The sequence below is a fragment of the Lissotriton helveticus genome, chromosome 2_1 (assembly GCF_964261635.1).
Source record: "Lissotriton helveticus chromosome 2_1, aLisHel1.1, whole genome shotgun sequence".
Taxonomy (NCBI): Eukaryota; Metazoa; Chordata; class Amphibia; order Caudata; family Salamandridae; genus Lissotriton; species Lissotriton helveticus.
Window position 1 is genome coordinate 599,480,947 of NC_136059.1, and position 18,725 is coordinate 599,499,671.

Genomic DNA, 18,725 nt, shown 5'->3' on the forward strand with positions numbered 1-18,725 from the left:
GTAGTCTTTATTTTAGAGTGGGTGTATCAAAGGGTATATTCAGGTGTGAGGAGGTGCATCAGATGATCACGTGAATGATGTAATCAATGATGTCATTTGATATGTTATCAGTGATGTCATGAGTGAGGTCACTGAGCATGTCACGAGTGATGTAATATAATCTCCAGTGCATTGCGGGGACGCAAGTTCTAATTAGCTCCACTAACTATTACGGGCGAATGTCTCTGGTTTTATATCAGTGAAATGTCCAATTAACTATAATGTCTCTGAAACCTATTGTATTTTAGTGAATTTCAAAGGTTTTATAAATGGTAATTTCTAATTACAATGTCTCAGAAACCTATATTGTTTTTAAGTAAATTTTAAAAAGACATGTATACTTTTTGTAGTGAAAAACTAACTGTAAGAGTAGTCTGTTATAAGTTATAATTTAACAATGATTAAAACTTAATTATCACTAATAACATATAAGTGTGGAAAAAGTGTGATGCCGCAGCTATGATACCTGGCTTCGAACAACAGCGTTCACAGTTCAATTCCCAGCTCCGGCGGCATGTTAGCCCACCACTATGTCACTGTGGGCAATACCTTGCATAATCTTCCGGATGCCTCCGAGTGCCGGGACACCTCTCTGGACGTAGCTGTACGCTTTACAAATGCCAGCATTTTTTTTATTTAAAACCATAGTCATAGGAAATATTAGCACATATTTTTTTTGTCTTCTATTCTGAACGATATTTTTTAACTATCTTCTATTTAGAATTACGGCAATTAATAGATGTTTTTAGTTACGAGAAAGGAAATAACACGTTTTGCAGGGTAACAGTTTTGAAGCTCTCCAAAGTATGTACATATTATGCGGCTTATACGTGTGAGGATCGAAATCGAAACCTTTACCACTTCACATTTTGCAACTTTTCACAACACGTGCACAAGTTAAACAGTTAAAACGTGAGCATTTGTCAACTGTAAAACGTGAAATCTAAATGGGCAGAGCGGCATGTTCGTTCGATAGAGTACTCATTAACCTAAAAGTTTATAAACCACACCTATTGATCGATTAGTTTTGTTTTAGCAAGCTATTTACGCGTATCCATTCTGTGATCGAGGTTCCGTTTTTTAGCGACAGATTCTTCTTTTGCGACAACAAAACATATTACGGTGTTGTAAGTTGTTTGATTAAAGCATAGTAGATATTTATAATACGTAGCTATTTATGAATATTTAAAGATTTGTATTTAGAAAAAAGTGGTATTGGTTGTTTTTGCCATTTATATGTAACATCAGCAGCTTATATTCAGAAACACCCAGAATAGAGAAAGTACTGTACCTTTTCTGGCTCCTTTGAGGTCATATACTGTGACTATGTACATTGTAATAATCAAAGTATAGCAGACCTCAGAGGTGTTGGTGACCCGTCGATGCGAAGACTAAAGATTTATATGTAACGTGAGCAGCTTCTGGTTCTTTTTCAGTTTCCCCCCGGGATCATATAGTGTGAGTATGTATATTGTAATATTAGCATTATATATGTTTTTAGAGGCGTTATTGACCCATCGGCGTGAAGACGAAAGATTTTGAACTTCTGGAGAAAAGAAGCTCATACATAGTGCTTCATTTAATGTTTTGATGTAGCGCACATTTATATGTAATATGACCATATTTGTGTTTAACTGTTTTTTACTTGTAATTGTTGTTGTGACTTGAGATGATGTAGTGCAGGAGTGTTAGTTGCAGCACTTCTTTTCTACTTTATCTAAAAGTAACTGATGCCCTCTTATATTAACAAGAATATGGGGCAACACTTTTACAAACTATAGGTGAGAAAATATAGCCTGCGGGGAAAAAAGATAGGGTGTGCCACGCTTAAGGGATATCTTATGAATTGCGTTTTCATTTGTTACCCCTATGATAAATAAAGCTACACTTTCCTAAGAAAGTATATTTGTGATTGCTTAATAAAAACAGTTTCAAACCTGGACTGAAATTTCTGCAGCTCAACCACACCTACTATTTTGCTGCAAAGAAGTATTGCTCCCGAGTAATAGCCTACTCAGAACTTTATTTAAATGAAGACCGCAACAGCGCCCTTTGTTTTTGCAGCCCCCTCCTCAATATTATATTATTTGCTCCAAAGATGTAGCACTCCCCGTCAGAAAAGTAAACACCACATTATAAGTAAATAGTGCTTCTGGGAAGTATCCCACCCATGAACTTAATAAAAGGAAAACTGCAACACACGCTGTTATTTTCCCACCGTGATTTGTAGGCCCCATGCAAATTATATAAATGGCCCTTAAAATATATAAAAAACATTTTCTACCTTCATAGTCCCTGTCTACCACCATGTGACCACTGTAAAGACTTAATAGTGTTCCTACTCTCCCCTCTACTACTTTTGTCCCATACTCCTTTGAAGTGCGTCACAAAATGGCTGACAACAGTGAACCGTTCCCAGCCAATAAGGAGCAAACTCGTACTGGAAACACATTTTTGCCAATAAAATGTCCACGGTGTTCCGCAGAGGGGGAGGGAATGGCTGCCAACACTTCTACTTTTAATGCTTCACAGCTAATGAACATTAAGCTTGGGAAGGTCCTGCTTGGAACATGTCATCCAATCAGATGTCCCTGCTACACCATCGAGGGGGAGGGAATGGCTGGCAACACTTCTACTTTCATTAGTTGTCTGCCAATCAACATTAAGCTTGTTGTTGAAACACCTCAGTCAATTAAACGTTAAATTTGTTCTGCGTACACCCTTTCACGCCCTTCCACATAATATTACATTTCCTCTAACAAAGTGACACTATCCGTGATAAAAGTGAACACCGCATTATAAGTAAACATTACTGCGCATTATATTAAAGGAAGGCTGCAATACGGCGCATTGTTGTTTTCCCGATATGATTTCCACAACCTACGGAACATTGCCGCAATATCGTGCATCGTTGTTTTGCGGACGTGATTTCCATGACCTACGCAACAGTCACACTACCTGTGTGTGCACCCTTCACACTGCTTGCTGCAATACGGCGCATTGTTTTCATGACTGGATTTCCACAGCCTACGCAACCTTGCCGCAATACCATGTACCGTTGTTCAGCGGAAGTGATTTCCACGGCCTACGCAACATTCAAACTCCCTGCCTCTGCACCGTGCACACAGTGTTCCTATTATACACTCTTATGCAATTTTTCTCTTTTTTCCCTCTACTCCTTTCAACTGAGTCACAAAATGGCTGCCAACACTTCCTAGCTTTAACCATTCACAGCCAATGAGCCGCAAACTCGTGCTCGTAACTCCTTAGCCAATCAGATGTTAGAATTCTCAAATATCGATATCTGTAAATTTTGCTATTTCTCAAAAACTACTGAACGGATTTACACAATTTAAACAAAAGCGTGCTTTCAGGATCAAGACCTTTCTCCCTGCCATTCCATTAAGCAGTTTGACCTGTAGCCTTGTCTAAAGTTTCCTATGAAAATTGCATGGAGAAAACACGTTTTGGGACCCCCTTTTTTCTCAGCCCCCCCCCCCCCCCCTTGACGAATCACCCCCAAACTTTCAAGATAGGAGCTGATCTGGAAAAAGAATTTGGAAAATTTCGTAAAGATTCGTCAAACGACGCCAAAGTTATAAGCAAATCAAAAAATGCTTTTCCTATGGAAACTTGGACTGGCGACTGCCATATTTGTACTTACCATCAGTAGACTGCTTTCACCATCTGTAAGAAAATAACAAAAGGACATTAAGATAAATATAAGCCTACTCCTCTAATGCCCACCTAAGTAGGAGAACTGCCAGCAGCAGTAACGGAATGTAAAGAACTAAAATAAAGAATAAGGCATACATTCTATCAAATAAAGATAAGGAGAGCAGCTAGACCACTGTGTAATACAGGTAATTGAATACACTAGGGAGGAGGTTTGAGTTTTAGGAGGGGGGCGTCAGAATTAGAAGTAGTAATCCTGTGTTTGTGTTTACAGGTGTTTGTGAGAATCCTTGTAGGCTCCCCAATGAGGAGAACACAGCAGTGTCAGTCTCTCTTGTTGTCCCATTCCCCTTTCCCCCTCTTCACTGTGAATGGATACCATATTTACTGGCAGTGGAGTCTGGGATTTGGGACTTGCTTTTCTGCTCCTGTGAAAGCCAGGTTTCAAGGTGCGCGGTAATTGTAGGTCTGACAGCTGGGTACTGCCAGGAAAGGTTTATTGCAGCTGGTTGTATCTCTGTCGTTTGAACAAATCAGCCTTATGACCTTTGAAGTCTACTTATTTGTTCTGGGTACTAGACGGAGCAGGTCCAGTCCTTCAGGGCTTCTCTCAGGTCACAGACAGCAGGCCCAGTCCTCTTCTGATCTTTCACAGTTCCAGGAAGTCTTCTGAAGTGAGTTCCTGAAGAAGCTTCATTAATACTTGGCACTCCTAGCTAGTGCCAAGCATTAATGAAGCTTCTTCAGGAACCCGTAGGTTGGGAAAGAGTCCTGAGCACACCTTAACCAATGAATTAAGAATTCCTGAGGCCAACCATACCCTTTCTGTGCATGTTCAAGATGGTGAAAGTCTTCTGTCATACTAAACCTGAGCTTTGAGGGAAGGGTGTACGTGGGAAGTGTACTATGGTAATCTTAGCACATCTAACACTAAAATCCAGTTTGAGGTAGCTACTCTATCCAAAACACACCCAGAGACAGGCATCTGGTAGGACAAAAGCAGAGTCCTTCAACAACCAGACAGTGGATCTTTAAGGATTGTCTTGGCACCCTGTTCTCTTCCCTCTCAAGTTTGCCCCAATGGTTACATGTAAGCCCAGCATGCCTGTTGAGCAGAACTTGACACCCAAGAAGGATTTGACTCTGTAATGCAAAAAGGATACCTACAGCCCCCAACCTGCATATTCTTTGGAGTTCAGATGGGTAATTTATGCTCATTCAGGTCAGTCTATTGTTTGCTTCTGGAATGCATGTCACACATTTTAATTGCTTAGCTATTCTAGCCTGTATATTGGCTGGGAGAGGCAAGAGGGACAGTACAAATTAGGTTCCAGGAACTTCAGGCAGCAAAAATTAAACTTTCTGAAAAATCTAAAGATCTTTAATATTTATTAAAAATCTGACTTTACCATTGATTTGGATTTTTAATAACTATTATTTTAATTATTGTCTAGCTGGTCAGATTCCAGAGACACAGTATTAGTATTTAATACCACTTCCCAGTGTTTGGTATGAGCCAAGCAGCCTTTCAACACTGAAAAATAGCTTTTGGGTGCTTGTCACTGTAAAGGCAAGTTAACTTTAAATTTCTACATGTTCTACTTCTAAATACTATACAACTTGCCTTATGGCCTACAAAGCCTGCATTGATGTGACTTATTAATATTTAAAAGGGAGATTTTGACCTGTCAAAAGGGTTTTCTTGACAGGTCGAATTGCAGTTTTTACACTGCTATAGTCAATCCACAGTGGTAGAGCTGAAGCCACATTTGCCCTGCTATTGTTGTAGATGGCACCATAGTTACTGCAGTCCATCAGTGGCATTAAACTTCCAGACCCTGGTTACACTTTGTACCATATTCTAGGGACTTACAGATAAGTTAAATATATCAATTAGGAATATTCCAATTTGGCTACATTTAAAAGCAGAGCTCAGGAACTTTGCTATTGATAAAGTGCACATAGTTCTAAAGCCAGCAAAAACCCTTGCGTTCAGTTAGCAGCATGGGACAAATCGATAAGATGTGAGTCAGGCTGTCTTCGTGGAGTGGTGTGGCTCACTGGTTAGAGGCGGCAGACACGGGAGCAGAAGTCGGCCCGGGACCAGGGTTCAATTCCCGACGCGACAGGGTCGTGGACCTGGGTCAGCAGACTCGATAATTCTCGCTTCGGTGCTTACTCTAATCAGGGGTCCCACTCGGCAACTCTGGGCATTAGCTTGCCTAATCTCCACAACGGCCCCATCAACACCGGGGATGCCTGGTTCCACCTTGGGGACTCCCAGCAGGGACCATCCCACAGGGAAAGCCAGGACGGGTTCCCCAGCGTTATACAGCGCCAGGAAACCTACGGGTAGCAGTGCGCTTTACAAGCTCAAATACATTTACATTTACATTCATGTAGATGGCAACTTCTGCACTTGATAGTGGGAGGTTTCAGGAGTCATTTAGTCATGCAGTCAATTGTTGAACACAGACCAAAATGCAAATAAAGCAGCTTGTTTTTATAAAAAGATCCAAGTACAGCTGCTAGATATGGTTGCAGATGGGGCTGCTTGTAGGAGTCAACCGTTGTCCATGTGTGTCTTCTTTTGCTAAACTCCTCTTTATCGCAGTGCCATGATACCCTTTTTATTTGTTTGTTTAGGGATATTCTGAAGGGAAAACAGCGTTTATAACACTGTCTGTACAACACGGTACCATTACAATGCGGTCAGTGCAACAACCACGTTGTTACCATGCATACTGTTACTACACAAGTCATTACAATGACTTACTGCAGGGGGCTTTAGGTGTTGGATTTGCAATCCAACACCTTCCCTACTGTTGCACAGACTAGAGTTGGAATAGTAAATTATACTATTCCAAACTCCAGCGCCCCCTACAGCAAATCGTTGTAATGACTTGCATTGTAATGGTATTTGTGGTAACAACGCAGTTGTTGTACTGACCGCGTTGTAAACGCATGCGTTGCAACGTCATATATTCTTCTGAAGGAGTTGTGAGGTAGTGACAGATCCCATAGCTCTTTTGCATTTAAATCAATCTGTGCCTGCTCAAAGGCCTGAGCGCAGCTGTGTGTTTTTGTCAAAAGGCCATTTTGGATTTCTTTCCATAGCCGTCCACGCAGTGTAGCTTGATCTGACAGTCCTAATAGCGACATGTACTTGATTTTGGAGCCTTTTTGTGCTAGTTCTTGGCTGGTCAGGCCAAATTCCAACTGAATCTGGGAAAGGGATGCATTCTGGGGAAGACGAAAGAGAAGGTGGAATACCTTGCCTTGTACAAAATTAAGAAAAGACCTGAACTTTCCCAGTAAGGCTTCTGTTCCAAACCTAATTGTTGGAATAAACTTGGTCTTTATCACTGTAAGAAGCAGCAGGAATGTCGGGCTTTGTAATTTACAACATAAAGATTGAAATGCTGCAATCAAGGAAGCAATTCTTGGTTTTACTGAATTAAGATGTAATCGATACGACAGATGATCCTGTAACCAGACGCCAAGATATTTATAGCATGGGCTTCTTGAGAAAGGTAGTCCACCCAGTGCCCAGCTCCCTTTCTTTTTAACCTTCCAGATGGTCATTTCATTTTCAATATAATAGGTATGCAGATTGTTTAGTAACCTCTGTAGTCCGATTCCAGTCAGATTCTTGAGAACTACATCATCAGCGTACTGTAATGAAGACACTTGACAAAGCCTCAAGCCTGGAGGATGGGAGTTGGCTGAATCTACGTGTGAGCTTAGGTCAGCTATAAAAAGATTAAAAAGCAATGGTGCAAGAACACACCCGTGCTTCAAACCTCTCTTAATTGGTTTATTGGATGACAAGCCTTTATTCAGGTCAAGTTTGATCTGTGCCCAGTTATTAATATATAGTTACTGAATGGCACTTATTAAGGGCCCGATTAGGATTGCCGTGAATCCGCATCCTCCGGGCTGGCGGAATCCACCGCCGGCCCGGAGGATGCGGATTCACCTCTGCGGTGAGAGAAAAGACCCCCCGCCAGATTAGGATGGCAGGGGGGTCATCTGCGGACGGGGAGACCGTCCGCCACTTTTCTGCCGCGGTTCCGCGGCGGAAAAGCTCTAATATGGTGGCGGTGTCTATCAGACACCGCCAGCCATATTAGGATGCATGGGGAAACATGCTTTTCCACTGCGGGTTTTCCGCCCCTGCGGACGCTCCCTCCACCTCGGGAGTGGCGGATGGACGCAGGTCCGTCCGCCATCCTAATAGGCCACTAAGTTGGTGGGAATGTTCGAACCAGCCAATTTCCTCCACAGAAGGTTTCCATTTACATGATAGAAAGCCTAGAGAAATCAACAAAACAGGTATACAGTAGTTGTTTGTTAAAAAGGCATTTCTAGATCATCATAGTAAGCTCAACCAGATTATCTGTACTGCTGGATTCTGTTCAAAATCCTGATTAGTTGAATGGAATTACATTTTCTCTTTCATCCAAGTCCTCCAACTCAGACAGTATCAGGCCTGCACAGATTGTTGAATCTATATACACAAGGGTAATCATACAATCACTGTCAGGGGAAGAATAAGCACCTTTCTTCTAGGTTGGAAGATAGAACAGCACCATGATTCTGGGATGGCCCCCACTGATTGCGTCAAATGCAGCGGAAAGGTCAAGTAATATCAGGGCTTAAGGAAGGCCTTCGTCCTGGGTGGATATGAGGTCCTCTGTTATGTGTCATAGTGGGGTTTCTGTACTTTTTGTGACCAAAAACCTAATTTGAAATCAGTGAAGAGGCCATTGGACTCCGAGTGGAAGGATAATTATTGTGAGATGATCATTTCAAATAACTTGGACATAAAGGGAATCCCAGAAATTGTAATTATCCAAAATGTTTGAGTCCAATGTGGATTTCCTTAATATGGAGGTTATGCTTGAACATTTGAAGGCCTATGGGATATCTCCATTGGTTATGGTGTTACTTATCAGCCAAGTGATGATTGGAGTAAAAACTGAGAGGCTGAGGTTAATGACCTTCGCACAGGCAATGTTCCGTGGTGGTAAGGACTTCTTGAAGGTGATCACAATTTTGTTGATTTCAGATTCTTTGACGGGCACAAACTAATTCAAGGTGCAGCCACTCGGGGGTGGGGCAGGGTGACAAGAATCCACAAGGAGTTTAAAAACATTAGTGACTCGGGATCTCAGGGCAACAATTTATTTTGTCAAAAATGTCATGAGGTTGTTGCAGAAATCATACAGTATAGCAAAGATGTTTCTGTAGGTGCTAGTAGAAACCAGATCACTGATACCTTGATAGCTGATGAAAAGTTCCTTGGTGGTGTTGAGTGAAAATCAAGAAAGACAATATCTGAGTGGCAGTGTCAATAGCTGTAATACAACACTTAGGAAGTCAGCCATTTCCCTGGAAACTGAAAACTGAGCTCAAAGTGGTGCTCACAGGCACCCTTTTTATAAGTAAAACTCTCAATGACTTCATACATCTCGTCTTGCAAAACAAGCAAAAAGTATGTTTCAAAAACAAGTCCAAGGATACATTCTGTCTGTCCAAACCGCTGGTCAACATGTTCCACACAAACTGCATCCTGCGCTTCACGGTTATCGATATCTTACCTCCCTTGATGTGTGTCTCTGCTATGCTGCTTCTCAAGGCTTCCCTTATCTAATTTCCTGCACAACAAATTAAAGCTGCCTTTTAAGTACATATTTTCTCAGAGGCACATCTCAGCTAAGAGGTGGGAGTGAGGGAACATGCTCATGTACTGTGACCTACAAATTCATCTCAGATGTATTTGTTATGTTTTCTATGTCAACCAAAACTTAATGGTTTCCTGTTTTGCATTTCCCTAACCTTGCTCACACCACTCCCTGTCCTTTTTACACACATACATTTCTATGCTGCTATCTGCTGATGCCTGTGGTGGCTGACTTTCTTCTCTGCCTGCATTGTTCTTAAGTTTTATATTCTTATTAACATGTTCCCCTCTAGTTGATAATTCAACTTCTTCTTCTGACACCTCATTCTTATCAGGTATCAACTCATGTAGTGTAGTTCCTATATTACCCATACAGGACCTGCACGTTTGGATAACATAAACTGTAGGATTGGTGGCAGACGAACTCTGAGCACCCCCACCGGATTTGTTAGCCTGTTTGCATTAGCTACCTCACAGTGCCACTAGAATCTCCTCTTATCGGGGAGAGAATAGTTTCTGGCAACCTTAGAACATGACAACCCTGATCCCCCAGGATTGTGGAAACAATGTCCTACTTTTCGCTCAGTCACTTGTGCTCACTTACTTTGTCTTAGAGAGTTGGACGTTTCAATATGGATTTATTGAACAGTTGTTATTCTGGTGTAGAATAAATGAGCTGCAACAACCATTAGACAGTAGCAGAGATATATGATTAGCAGTACAGTGAATATAAAATGATAGTACAGTTTGATGAAGGATCAAGTTTTACCATCTGAGTCCCCAATATTGCATTTTGATCGACCTTGGTAGAATGAAGGTCTCACCTGAGCTTGCTAGTATTGTTTGCTTCATTTTTTCAGTATGCAAGGTTCCGAGCTCGCTCAGATGAGACCGCAGCAGCATCTTGCGATGGCAACGCCTGCCTTTAAGTTCCGGTCTAATATGTATTTTTAGAGATATGGATGCTACGTATATTCTTTGTTTATATTTTGCGGTCAGGCATGACAGACCACCCGCCCAAACACCTGACACCCTGGCCTGCCACTTCGATGTTCTCAGGACTTTAGCACCACCACTGTAGGCGTGTGGTCATGCTGTAGGTGTGCAGACAAGCACCTGTGCCATTACCTACGTCAATGCGGTCTGAACATTTTTGATCTGAACAGGTATAACAGGCCCAGCACACCGCTTAGGACTCAGAACTCTTCTGCGAGTGCTATGCACAAGCATGGGTTCTCCGGCCGGCCGTTTATCTGATTTGGGACTTCAAAGCCTCTTCTCTCAGGTGGTACCTCCCAATCTAGATAACCTTTTTGCCTTTTTTAATCTTTGATTATTCTCTGTATTTTTCATCCACACCCAATCCCTTGCATTTAAGGTCTCTTTAAATTGTTAGATCTTGCATTGTTAGTTTCCCTAGTTAGGTTGCCTCTAGGCACTAGAATTTTATAGAATGTGTTCTGTATCATTAATTTTCTAACTGATTTCAATTGTGCCTTTTGAAAGATCTTTGCTCAAGCCTGTCTTCTAGGCTCTTGCACATTATAAATGTGAACTTGCGTTTTATTCCTGACGGAGTGATGGCAGGCTTTCATCTTTTTCTTGCTTATGCTAATTAAATTATTAAATGCATTTTCTGATGTACTTAAGACTTAACAAATAAAATGCCACTTAAAAGTTGATCTTTGTCATCACATATCTTTCTTCCTTGTTCCCCAGTGAAGAGTGCTTTGGTGGTTCATGACCACATCGGGGTGGCTTGTGACCACAGTTGACCACACTTAAAGGGCATCCATTTCCCCTTTAACAAGTTCTACCATCTTTCAATAAGCATGAATAAATACATGAATATAAAATGCAGGATAAGAGTGCACGGACTCCTACGATGCCTATCTATATGTACCTAAGTGTACCTAGCATGTGAGTAGGTGTAAAGCCAAGAATCCCTCTAGGTTTAGTCTAACCCCATTACCTGAAGCAAGAGAGTGTGGGACCCTGTCCTGGTCTCAAGTTGGACACCCAGAAAGGGATGTGTTAGACCGCTGTCAGCGGGAGCATCTACACGAAGGAGCCTCAGTGTCTCTGGTCAGTGTGTCATCCTGGAAGTCTCGGTTCTCTCTACCTTATCCTGGCTAGATGTGGTGTATTTATACGCTAAAGTATCTAGGGCTTCTTTGTCCCTCATGATTGTTCATACAAAATGTATGAGCCCATCGGATATGTTATAGGAGGCTTTTGTTAGGGAAAAACACCCCCAGTCTGCACCCACAACTAAAACTAGATAAAGGTTCAATTCCAGAGCTCGTTATTGTGTATTGTAGGGAACTAATGTAGGTAAAGGATCATGCCTATATAAGGGCATCTAGAATCATGCCTATATTAGGGCATCTATATGAAACATAACACTCATTTATGTTACCCTGAACTTCTGTTACATGTGCATGTGTTTGGACCATGAACATCCCTCCCACCTTTGCACTCACTTTCTTACAACAGGCTACAACGTATTGAAAAACACAGTACATCACTAGCAATATCACAATAATAGGCAACAAGGCCTTATACAGTCTTGACGTCCAGGATGGTAACCAGTCGAACCATCCTTTAAAACCAGTGGTCTCCAACAGGTAGCTCGGAAGCTACTGGTACCTCACTAGAATCCTCAAAGTAGCCCTCATTGGTGTAGCCTGGCATCTCATTCAGAGAGTCTGTGCATATTAAAGAAGGCAATACAGAATCTCTCAAGACTCCTAGACCGACAGCCTGGCAAACCAATGGTATGCCTCATGATAATCAAATACACACTCTGCCAGCCTATGAGGTCTACACCTTCACCATCAGTCTCCAGTCTCGATCTAGCTAAGTCCCAAGGAGATTGGATATGTTGTAGGCCTTGCCCATCAGTCACACAATGTGTGTGAAGAATGGGCCATGAAAGAAGAGTGACAGCAGTAGCCTGAGCAGTAACCGGTGCTGACCCACGGAGGTGCTGGACTACAGGAGCCAGAGTGAAAAAATGTGTTACATGCGTGCATGATCAGTCAAAGAGCAGAGATGAACAATGTATGGATACAGAGCTGAGACAACTAAGAGCCCCATCCGGGTGTGTGTATGCATGTATGCACATTTATGGGTGACTGTGTGTGACATTGTGTCCCCCTTACATAATAACCAGTGTGGCTCCCTGAAAGCTTTTCCTGATGTCAAGAACAAGCCAAATTATAATCTCCCTTCTCCATCATAACAGGTTAATCTCTGGCACAATTGTGTTTGCTCCTGTCATTATAGTGCGAATGGCATAATAATGGTCATCCTTGACAATGTGGACATTCTTGGTCTAGGTGTGGCATTCTGGAAGCTATCATTGACGTATTAAGGGCATGACCGGTCAACTTGCAGCCATCCCTGACAAGGGTGGCCACCGCTCGCAAAATAATGGCAATGCCTGATAGTTGATAGTTGAATGATAATTCAAGATGAGTTGGGGAAACCTAGTGCTGTGGTTATGTCCTTTGTGCTGGAGGGCATGTGATGCGTTGGCTGTTATGTTATTAATCATGGAGAGGCATTTAATACTAAAAACATATGTCTTGGTATTTCATGTGGTAACCTCACTTGTATTGGGTGGGTGGTCACTACTGATTATCTTAGGTTGTGTCATATCAGGTATGCTAATAGCTCGTGAGGACTTTGAGCAGAAGTAGCCCTCACTACAGAAAAGGTTGGAAAACACTGCTTTAAACCATTCATCTGGGGCTCCTTCTTCATGCACCATTTGCTCTTGTAGATTGTGTAAAGTCTGTATCGCCTCCGTCAATGTTCCATTGTCTGCATCATCAGTAGACACATACGTACAACAAGCAGTTCCAATCTTCCCCCCATAGCTGTCATCAAATCAAGTACATATCTAATCTGCATTAACACTACTCTTATGGCTCGCAGTTTCTTTTTGATGTCATTGAACTCATATTCGGTTGCATTGATCGTTTTCATGAATACCCACCAAGTTATTTGCAACCATTGAGCATTTGTTCTGAAAGGCTGGGAAACAGCTCCCAAAGTATACTTGAGCCTTTCTAATCAAGCGGTGCTCTTGCAGTATCTGGTAGTATACATCAAAGCCAAAGTAGTGTATTGATCTCTTGTTCCGGCCATAGTGCAGCAAGGTCGTTGGACGACTCATGGGATGTCATGCAACTTGGAGATATCCAATCCTGGTATCATGAGGGAGGGGTGTGCAAGTTGACCACAGCGCAGATGCCCCTCCATCCTGGAAGAAGTTGCATGTGTAGCCATTCTTTGCATTGCCAGTAGTAGGCCATCAGACTGGAGATGCCCCTCTACATGTCAGCATTGTACATTGTGGTATTGCAGTTGATGTGGCTTCTAACCAGGACAGACCGATTCCCTCTGAAACACAAAGAAAAAAAACATGGGTTTTCTATCTGCTCTGAGTGTGGTTGGTATATCAACCCAAGAAAGCCAAGGTACATTTTTATCTCATACAGCCTGACACTTCGGTAGTGTTCTATTATCGCCTTGTGTACCTGTGCACAGGGAAATGGCTGTACATGCTTGTGCGACCCTATGGTTCCAGCAGTTTTTGGGGTACACTGATCCATTTACCTGAAGGCCGGTCTCCCTGTAAATTCTCTGGGCATTGGGCTGGCAGAATAATTGTGACACTAGGTCGGGGTTGAGATACTCCTAGATATCCCTGTTCTAATATCTTAGCTCTCCAAGATTTCCAATTTTTTGTCTTCCGTTCTGCCTTGCCTCTTTTAGCCAGTAAGTCCAGTTCCATTTTCATGTCCTCATGTTCAGTGAAAACATGCATTACCTCTGCTTCCTGGTCATACAGTGTAGCATTTACACAAAACGATACCTTTTTTATTTTCAGGGGCTGCATTTGTGATCTTATTTTACAGAGTGAAAGGTGTAATAAACACATAGTTATATTTGGGGGTACTGCTTCCGAAAAGTGTAAGCTAGTATCGTGTGGTATTAATGAACAGACGAAGCAGGAATCATTTGATCTTTCTTCATCTATTTTAGTGCTGATACCATACATTATCTAATAAGCTAGCATAAATACTATGAGATATATTGCTATTGTCATTTACAGCTCTGCGCAGAAGCGTAAAATTCTGATGTGTAATATTTTGCTTTCTAAGGCACGAGTTATTGCAATAATGAAAGAAAATTTTGAGAATAAAAATGCATAAGAGGAAAAATAAAACAAAAATACATAACTGTCCATCTGCAGAGTTGAAAAATCGTCCCACGTGTGTGTTGGAGGGAGGCGGTTTCACAATGGATCCTCTCTTTTCCCTAGTTGTTCCTACTCTGTCTGTGGGGGTGTTGGAGGCAAGGCAGGGTCCAGTCGAACATACGTCAAATGAATCCATAGGTTCCTGCTGTTGACTTTTATGATGGTGAGAGATGTTATTGTCACTGAGAATGGGGCCTTCAAACGTCTGGTCCTTCCATTTCCAAGCACAATTGCGGATGAATATCTTATGCCCAATAGTTACGGGACCAGGCAGGTGGGCTGGTGTGGTGCACTTATTATTTGATACCTGATTAGAAAATAAATTTGAAGCCTTGGTTAGCTCATACAAATACAATCCTATTTCATCACCCAAAATCTCTGCTGTCTTATGTGCATCTATTTTCTGCCTTGCGTTAATGGTTTGTGCATGGGATGTCTTGTCACAATTTGATGTGGCGTTAGGTGATGATCCCAGCCTGACTGATTTCTGAGAGCATACAAAGCTAGTGTTAGGCAGTGCAGCCATTTCTTTTGCAGAGTAGCACAAAGTTTGCTTATTTTATTTTTGAGGATGCTGTTCAGGTTCTCCACAATACCATTATTTTGGGGTGATAAACATATGACAATATGTGTGTTATTCATAGGGAAGTGCATTTGTGTTAAAATACTGCATTAACAAATTGAGTGCCATCATTAGAATAGATTGCTTCTGGCACACCCCATCTAAATATTACTTCTCTCATCAGGAAGTTGGCTGCTGCTTTAGCGTCATTATGTGCACCGGGTCCTACTTCAAGCCATCAAGAGAATGGGCAAACAATGACTATAAGTTATCTACAACCCTTGCATCTGTCAATCATATCATTGAAGTTTAAATGTACATTTTTAAATTGGCCTGTCGGTCGCGGTCACTTTTAGTGTGGATTTGGGGCACTACTGTTGACGGTTATATACATGGTAATTATTTTAGCTTCTCGGGGAATAAACCAACCAGCTTGCACGGTGACAAGAAGCTACTCTTTCGCGATGTGTTTGGGACATTGTAGTTGATCCTGAGCTGTGAGCAACAGGGCTTGTGGCATCACTATTTTGCCTGTGCTTCCTTCTTGCCTATAAATGAAACCTGCTGGTGACAGAGTGCAACCCTGCTGCTCCCACAACTCTCATTCACGAGATAGAGTCTGTTCTTGTAATTTGCACAGATGCAATCTTGCTGTTTCTGTATATGGAGTGGGTAGCTCCATTGCCTGCACTTGCCTGCTTGTCATCACAATGGAGGTGTTATCCTCAAATGGTGAAGGTGTGTTTGCTGCCTCTTTTACTGTCCAGTCTGCAGGGGGTTACCCTTCGAGACGAGGTCTTGCCGTTTGGTGTGTGCTGCACATTTTATCACAGCTACCTTCGAGGGAAGAGCCAAGGCTATTATCAGATGAGATAGTAAGTCTTTGTGCATTACTGATGACCATTCAGATTTGACAAATCCCCTTCTCTCTTATCTGTGGATGCTACAGTGTACTGTAGTGGTAACATATGCTGAGTCTGAATACATAGTCACTTCTAATCCCTTAGCCTGATGCAATGTTTCAATATTAGCTACTTGTTCTGCTGCTAGGGCCGAAAAATGAGAATGCTGTGTCATCTGACTGATAATGTGCAATGTGTCAAAAGAATACTGCTTTGACAACTGCTGCTCCAGAAAGTCTGACCCCTGTGTGCTGATCTACGAAGGAGGAACCATCAAAAAGAGCAAAATTCTCCCTGGGATATGGTCTCCCACTGCACTGACTTCAGCAGGTATGCACATGCCACAGTCATGCACCTGGTCATTGACCGTCACTGGATGCACAAAGGATGTTGCTGTATTTATTGTATGACAGCGCACCACTTGCTGAGATGGCGATGAAAGTATCACTTTATAGCCAGATGCCCTCTAAGGAGCGAGGGTGTCCTTTACTTTCTGTAGGATGGCAAATACTGCATGCTCCACGTATAATGTTAGTGGTGATCCCATCACTATTGTTGTAGATTTATGGACAGCAAATGTTGCTGTGGCCAGGGCGTGCTCACAAGGGTAGTGACACTTCATCACGAGATCAAACAGCACATTGTAATATGCAATTGGCTCATGTCCCACGGATGTCATCGGAGTCATGTACAGCTGTCATTGCCAATCCGTTACAGTAACAGAAAAGGTGACATCTTTTACTGTAGTCCTGTCTGCCTAACACTGAAACATTCGAGATTTGCCTGTTTTAACTCCTGACATACAGTCTCCCTTTCATCGGTCCATTTGATTTTGTCACTGTTAGTATGGGACTCTGTTAATGCGGCCAACAATGGTGCAGGTAAAGTGGCAACATCAAACGCCCATTGCCTCACATAGTTGCACAAGCCCAGAAATTGCTGCATTTCTTTAGCTGTTGTGGGGATAGGCATGTGTCCTATGCTTTCTGCCCTCTCAGGTGTCACTCTCCTCCCATCCTTGGAAATTGGGTGTCCCAAATAATGTACTTCTGTGCAAACGTATTGCAATTTATCTTTGTCTACTTTATACCCTTTCTCTGCCAGCAAACAAAGGAGACCAATAGTGTCATTTCTACATATTTGTTCTGTGGGACAGCATAACAAAATGTCATCAACATATTGCAACAGAGTGTGTTTACATCAGATATTTGTCAAACCGTTTTTCACTATCCTGTTAAAGATACTTGGAGACTCACTATACCCTTGAGGTAGTTTGAGTATTGGTACTGGATCTGTTTATACGTAAATGCTGTCAAGTACTGGTGTCTCGGTGCAATGGGTGCGAAAAAATACATTCTTCAGATCAATCACTGAAAATTGGGTTCAGTCTGCTGGAATGTTTGTTAGAATCACTGGTGGGCACCACGGGAAACTCAGACACCACTACATCATTAAGGAGGCGAAAATCCTGTACCATCCTCCAAGTGTTACTAGGTGATGTTCCCTCATATATTACTCCTTGCTCTAGCAAAGTGTGTATTGTTGGGGAAATGCCCTCTTCTGCTTCTTTAGGTGAAGGATACTGGCGCATCCTGGGTAGCAGTGCTCCTGCCTTCAATGTTATTTTTACAGGTTCTGCTCCTTTCATTAGACTTACATCGTGTGGCCCCTTAGTCCACAGTACCTCTGGCACTCGTAACGGGTCCTACTCCTGTAGTGAACTGTACATCGCGTGTCTTGCCATTGTTCTGTACTGTAATTGTACTCTAATAGGAATATCCAGTTCAAACCCTACTGTTGTAGTCATCAGGGTGTCCTAAAATAGTTAGTTGTCTACGATGTCTCTTAACATGACTCCTGGATCTGTAAATACAATTGAGCCCCACAGCACCTGATTTCTATCAAAGGCTATGTTTTCATAGGCAGGCAGGCATGATTGTGCTGATGAGGGACAAACCATGGCCTTAATCCTCCTGGACCTCAGTGCGGCGTTCGACACTGTAGCACACTCCATCTTGCTACAGTGTCTGAGCAAAGGCGGGGTGAGAGGGGCAGCACTGAAATGGATTTACTCATTTCTTGCAGGCCGGGGTTTCCAAGTAAGGCAGGGTGACCATTACTCTGAGCGCATCTCTCTGGATCAGGGGGTGCCGCAGGGCTCGTCCCTGAGCCCGACTCTTTTTAATCTTTATGTTGCCCCAATCGCTACCTTGGTAGAGAGTTACGGCCTCCAAATGGTATCATATGCCGACGACACGCAGTTGGTCATCTCCCTATCACGTGCGCCCGGTCCCTCGGCGGACATCTTCAGAGCTTGCATGCAAGACCTCGCGGCCTGGATGTCCGCCAATTGCCTCAAACTCAACGGAGGCAAGACCGAGGTACTGGTGGTGGGGGGAGGCCAATCGGCGTGGACGTCGGCGTGGTGGCCGTCGTGCTTGGGTCCAGCACCCACCCCTAGCCAGAAAGCAAAGAACCTGGGCATTTGGTTTGACTCTGACCTTGCCTTTGGTCCCCAGATCAATCAGGTGGTTGGATCATGCTTTGGGACCCTCAAAAGTCTCAGGAAGGTATTAAAATTCTTACCTA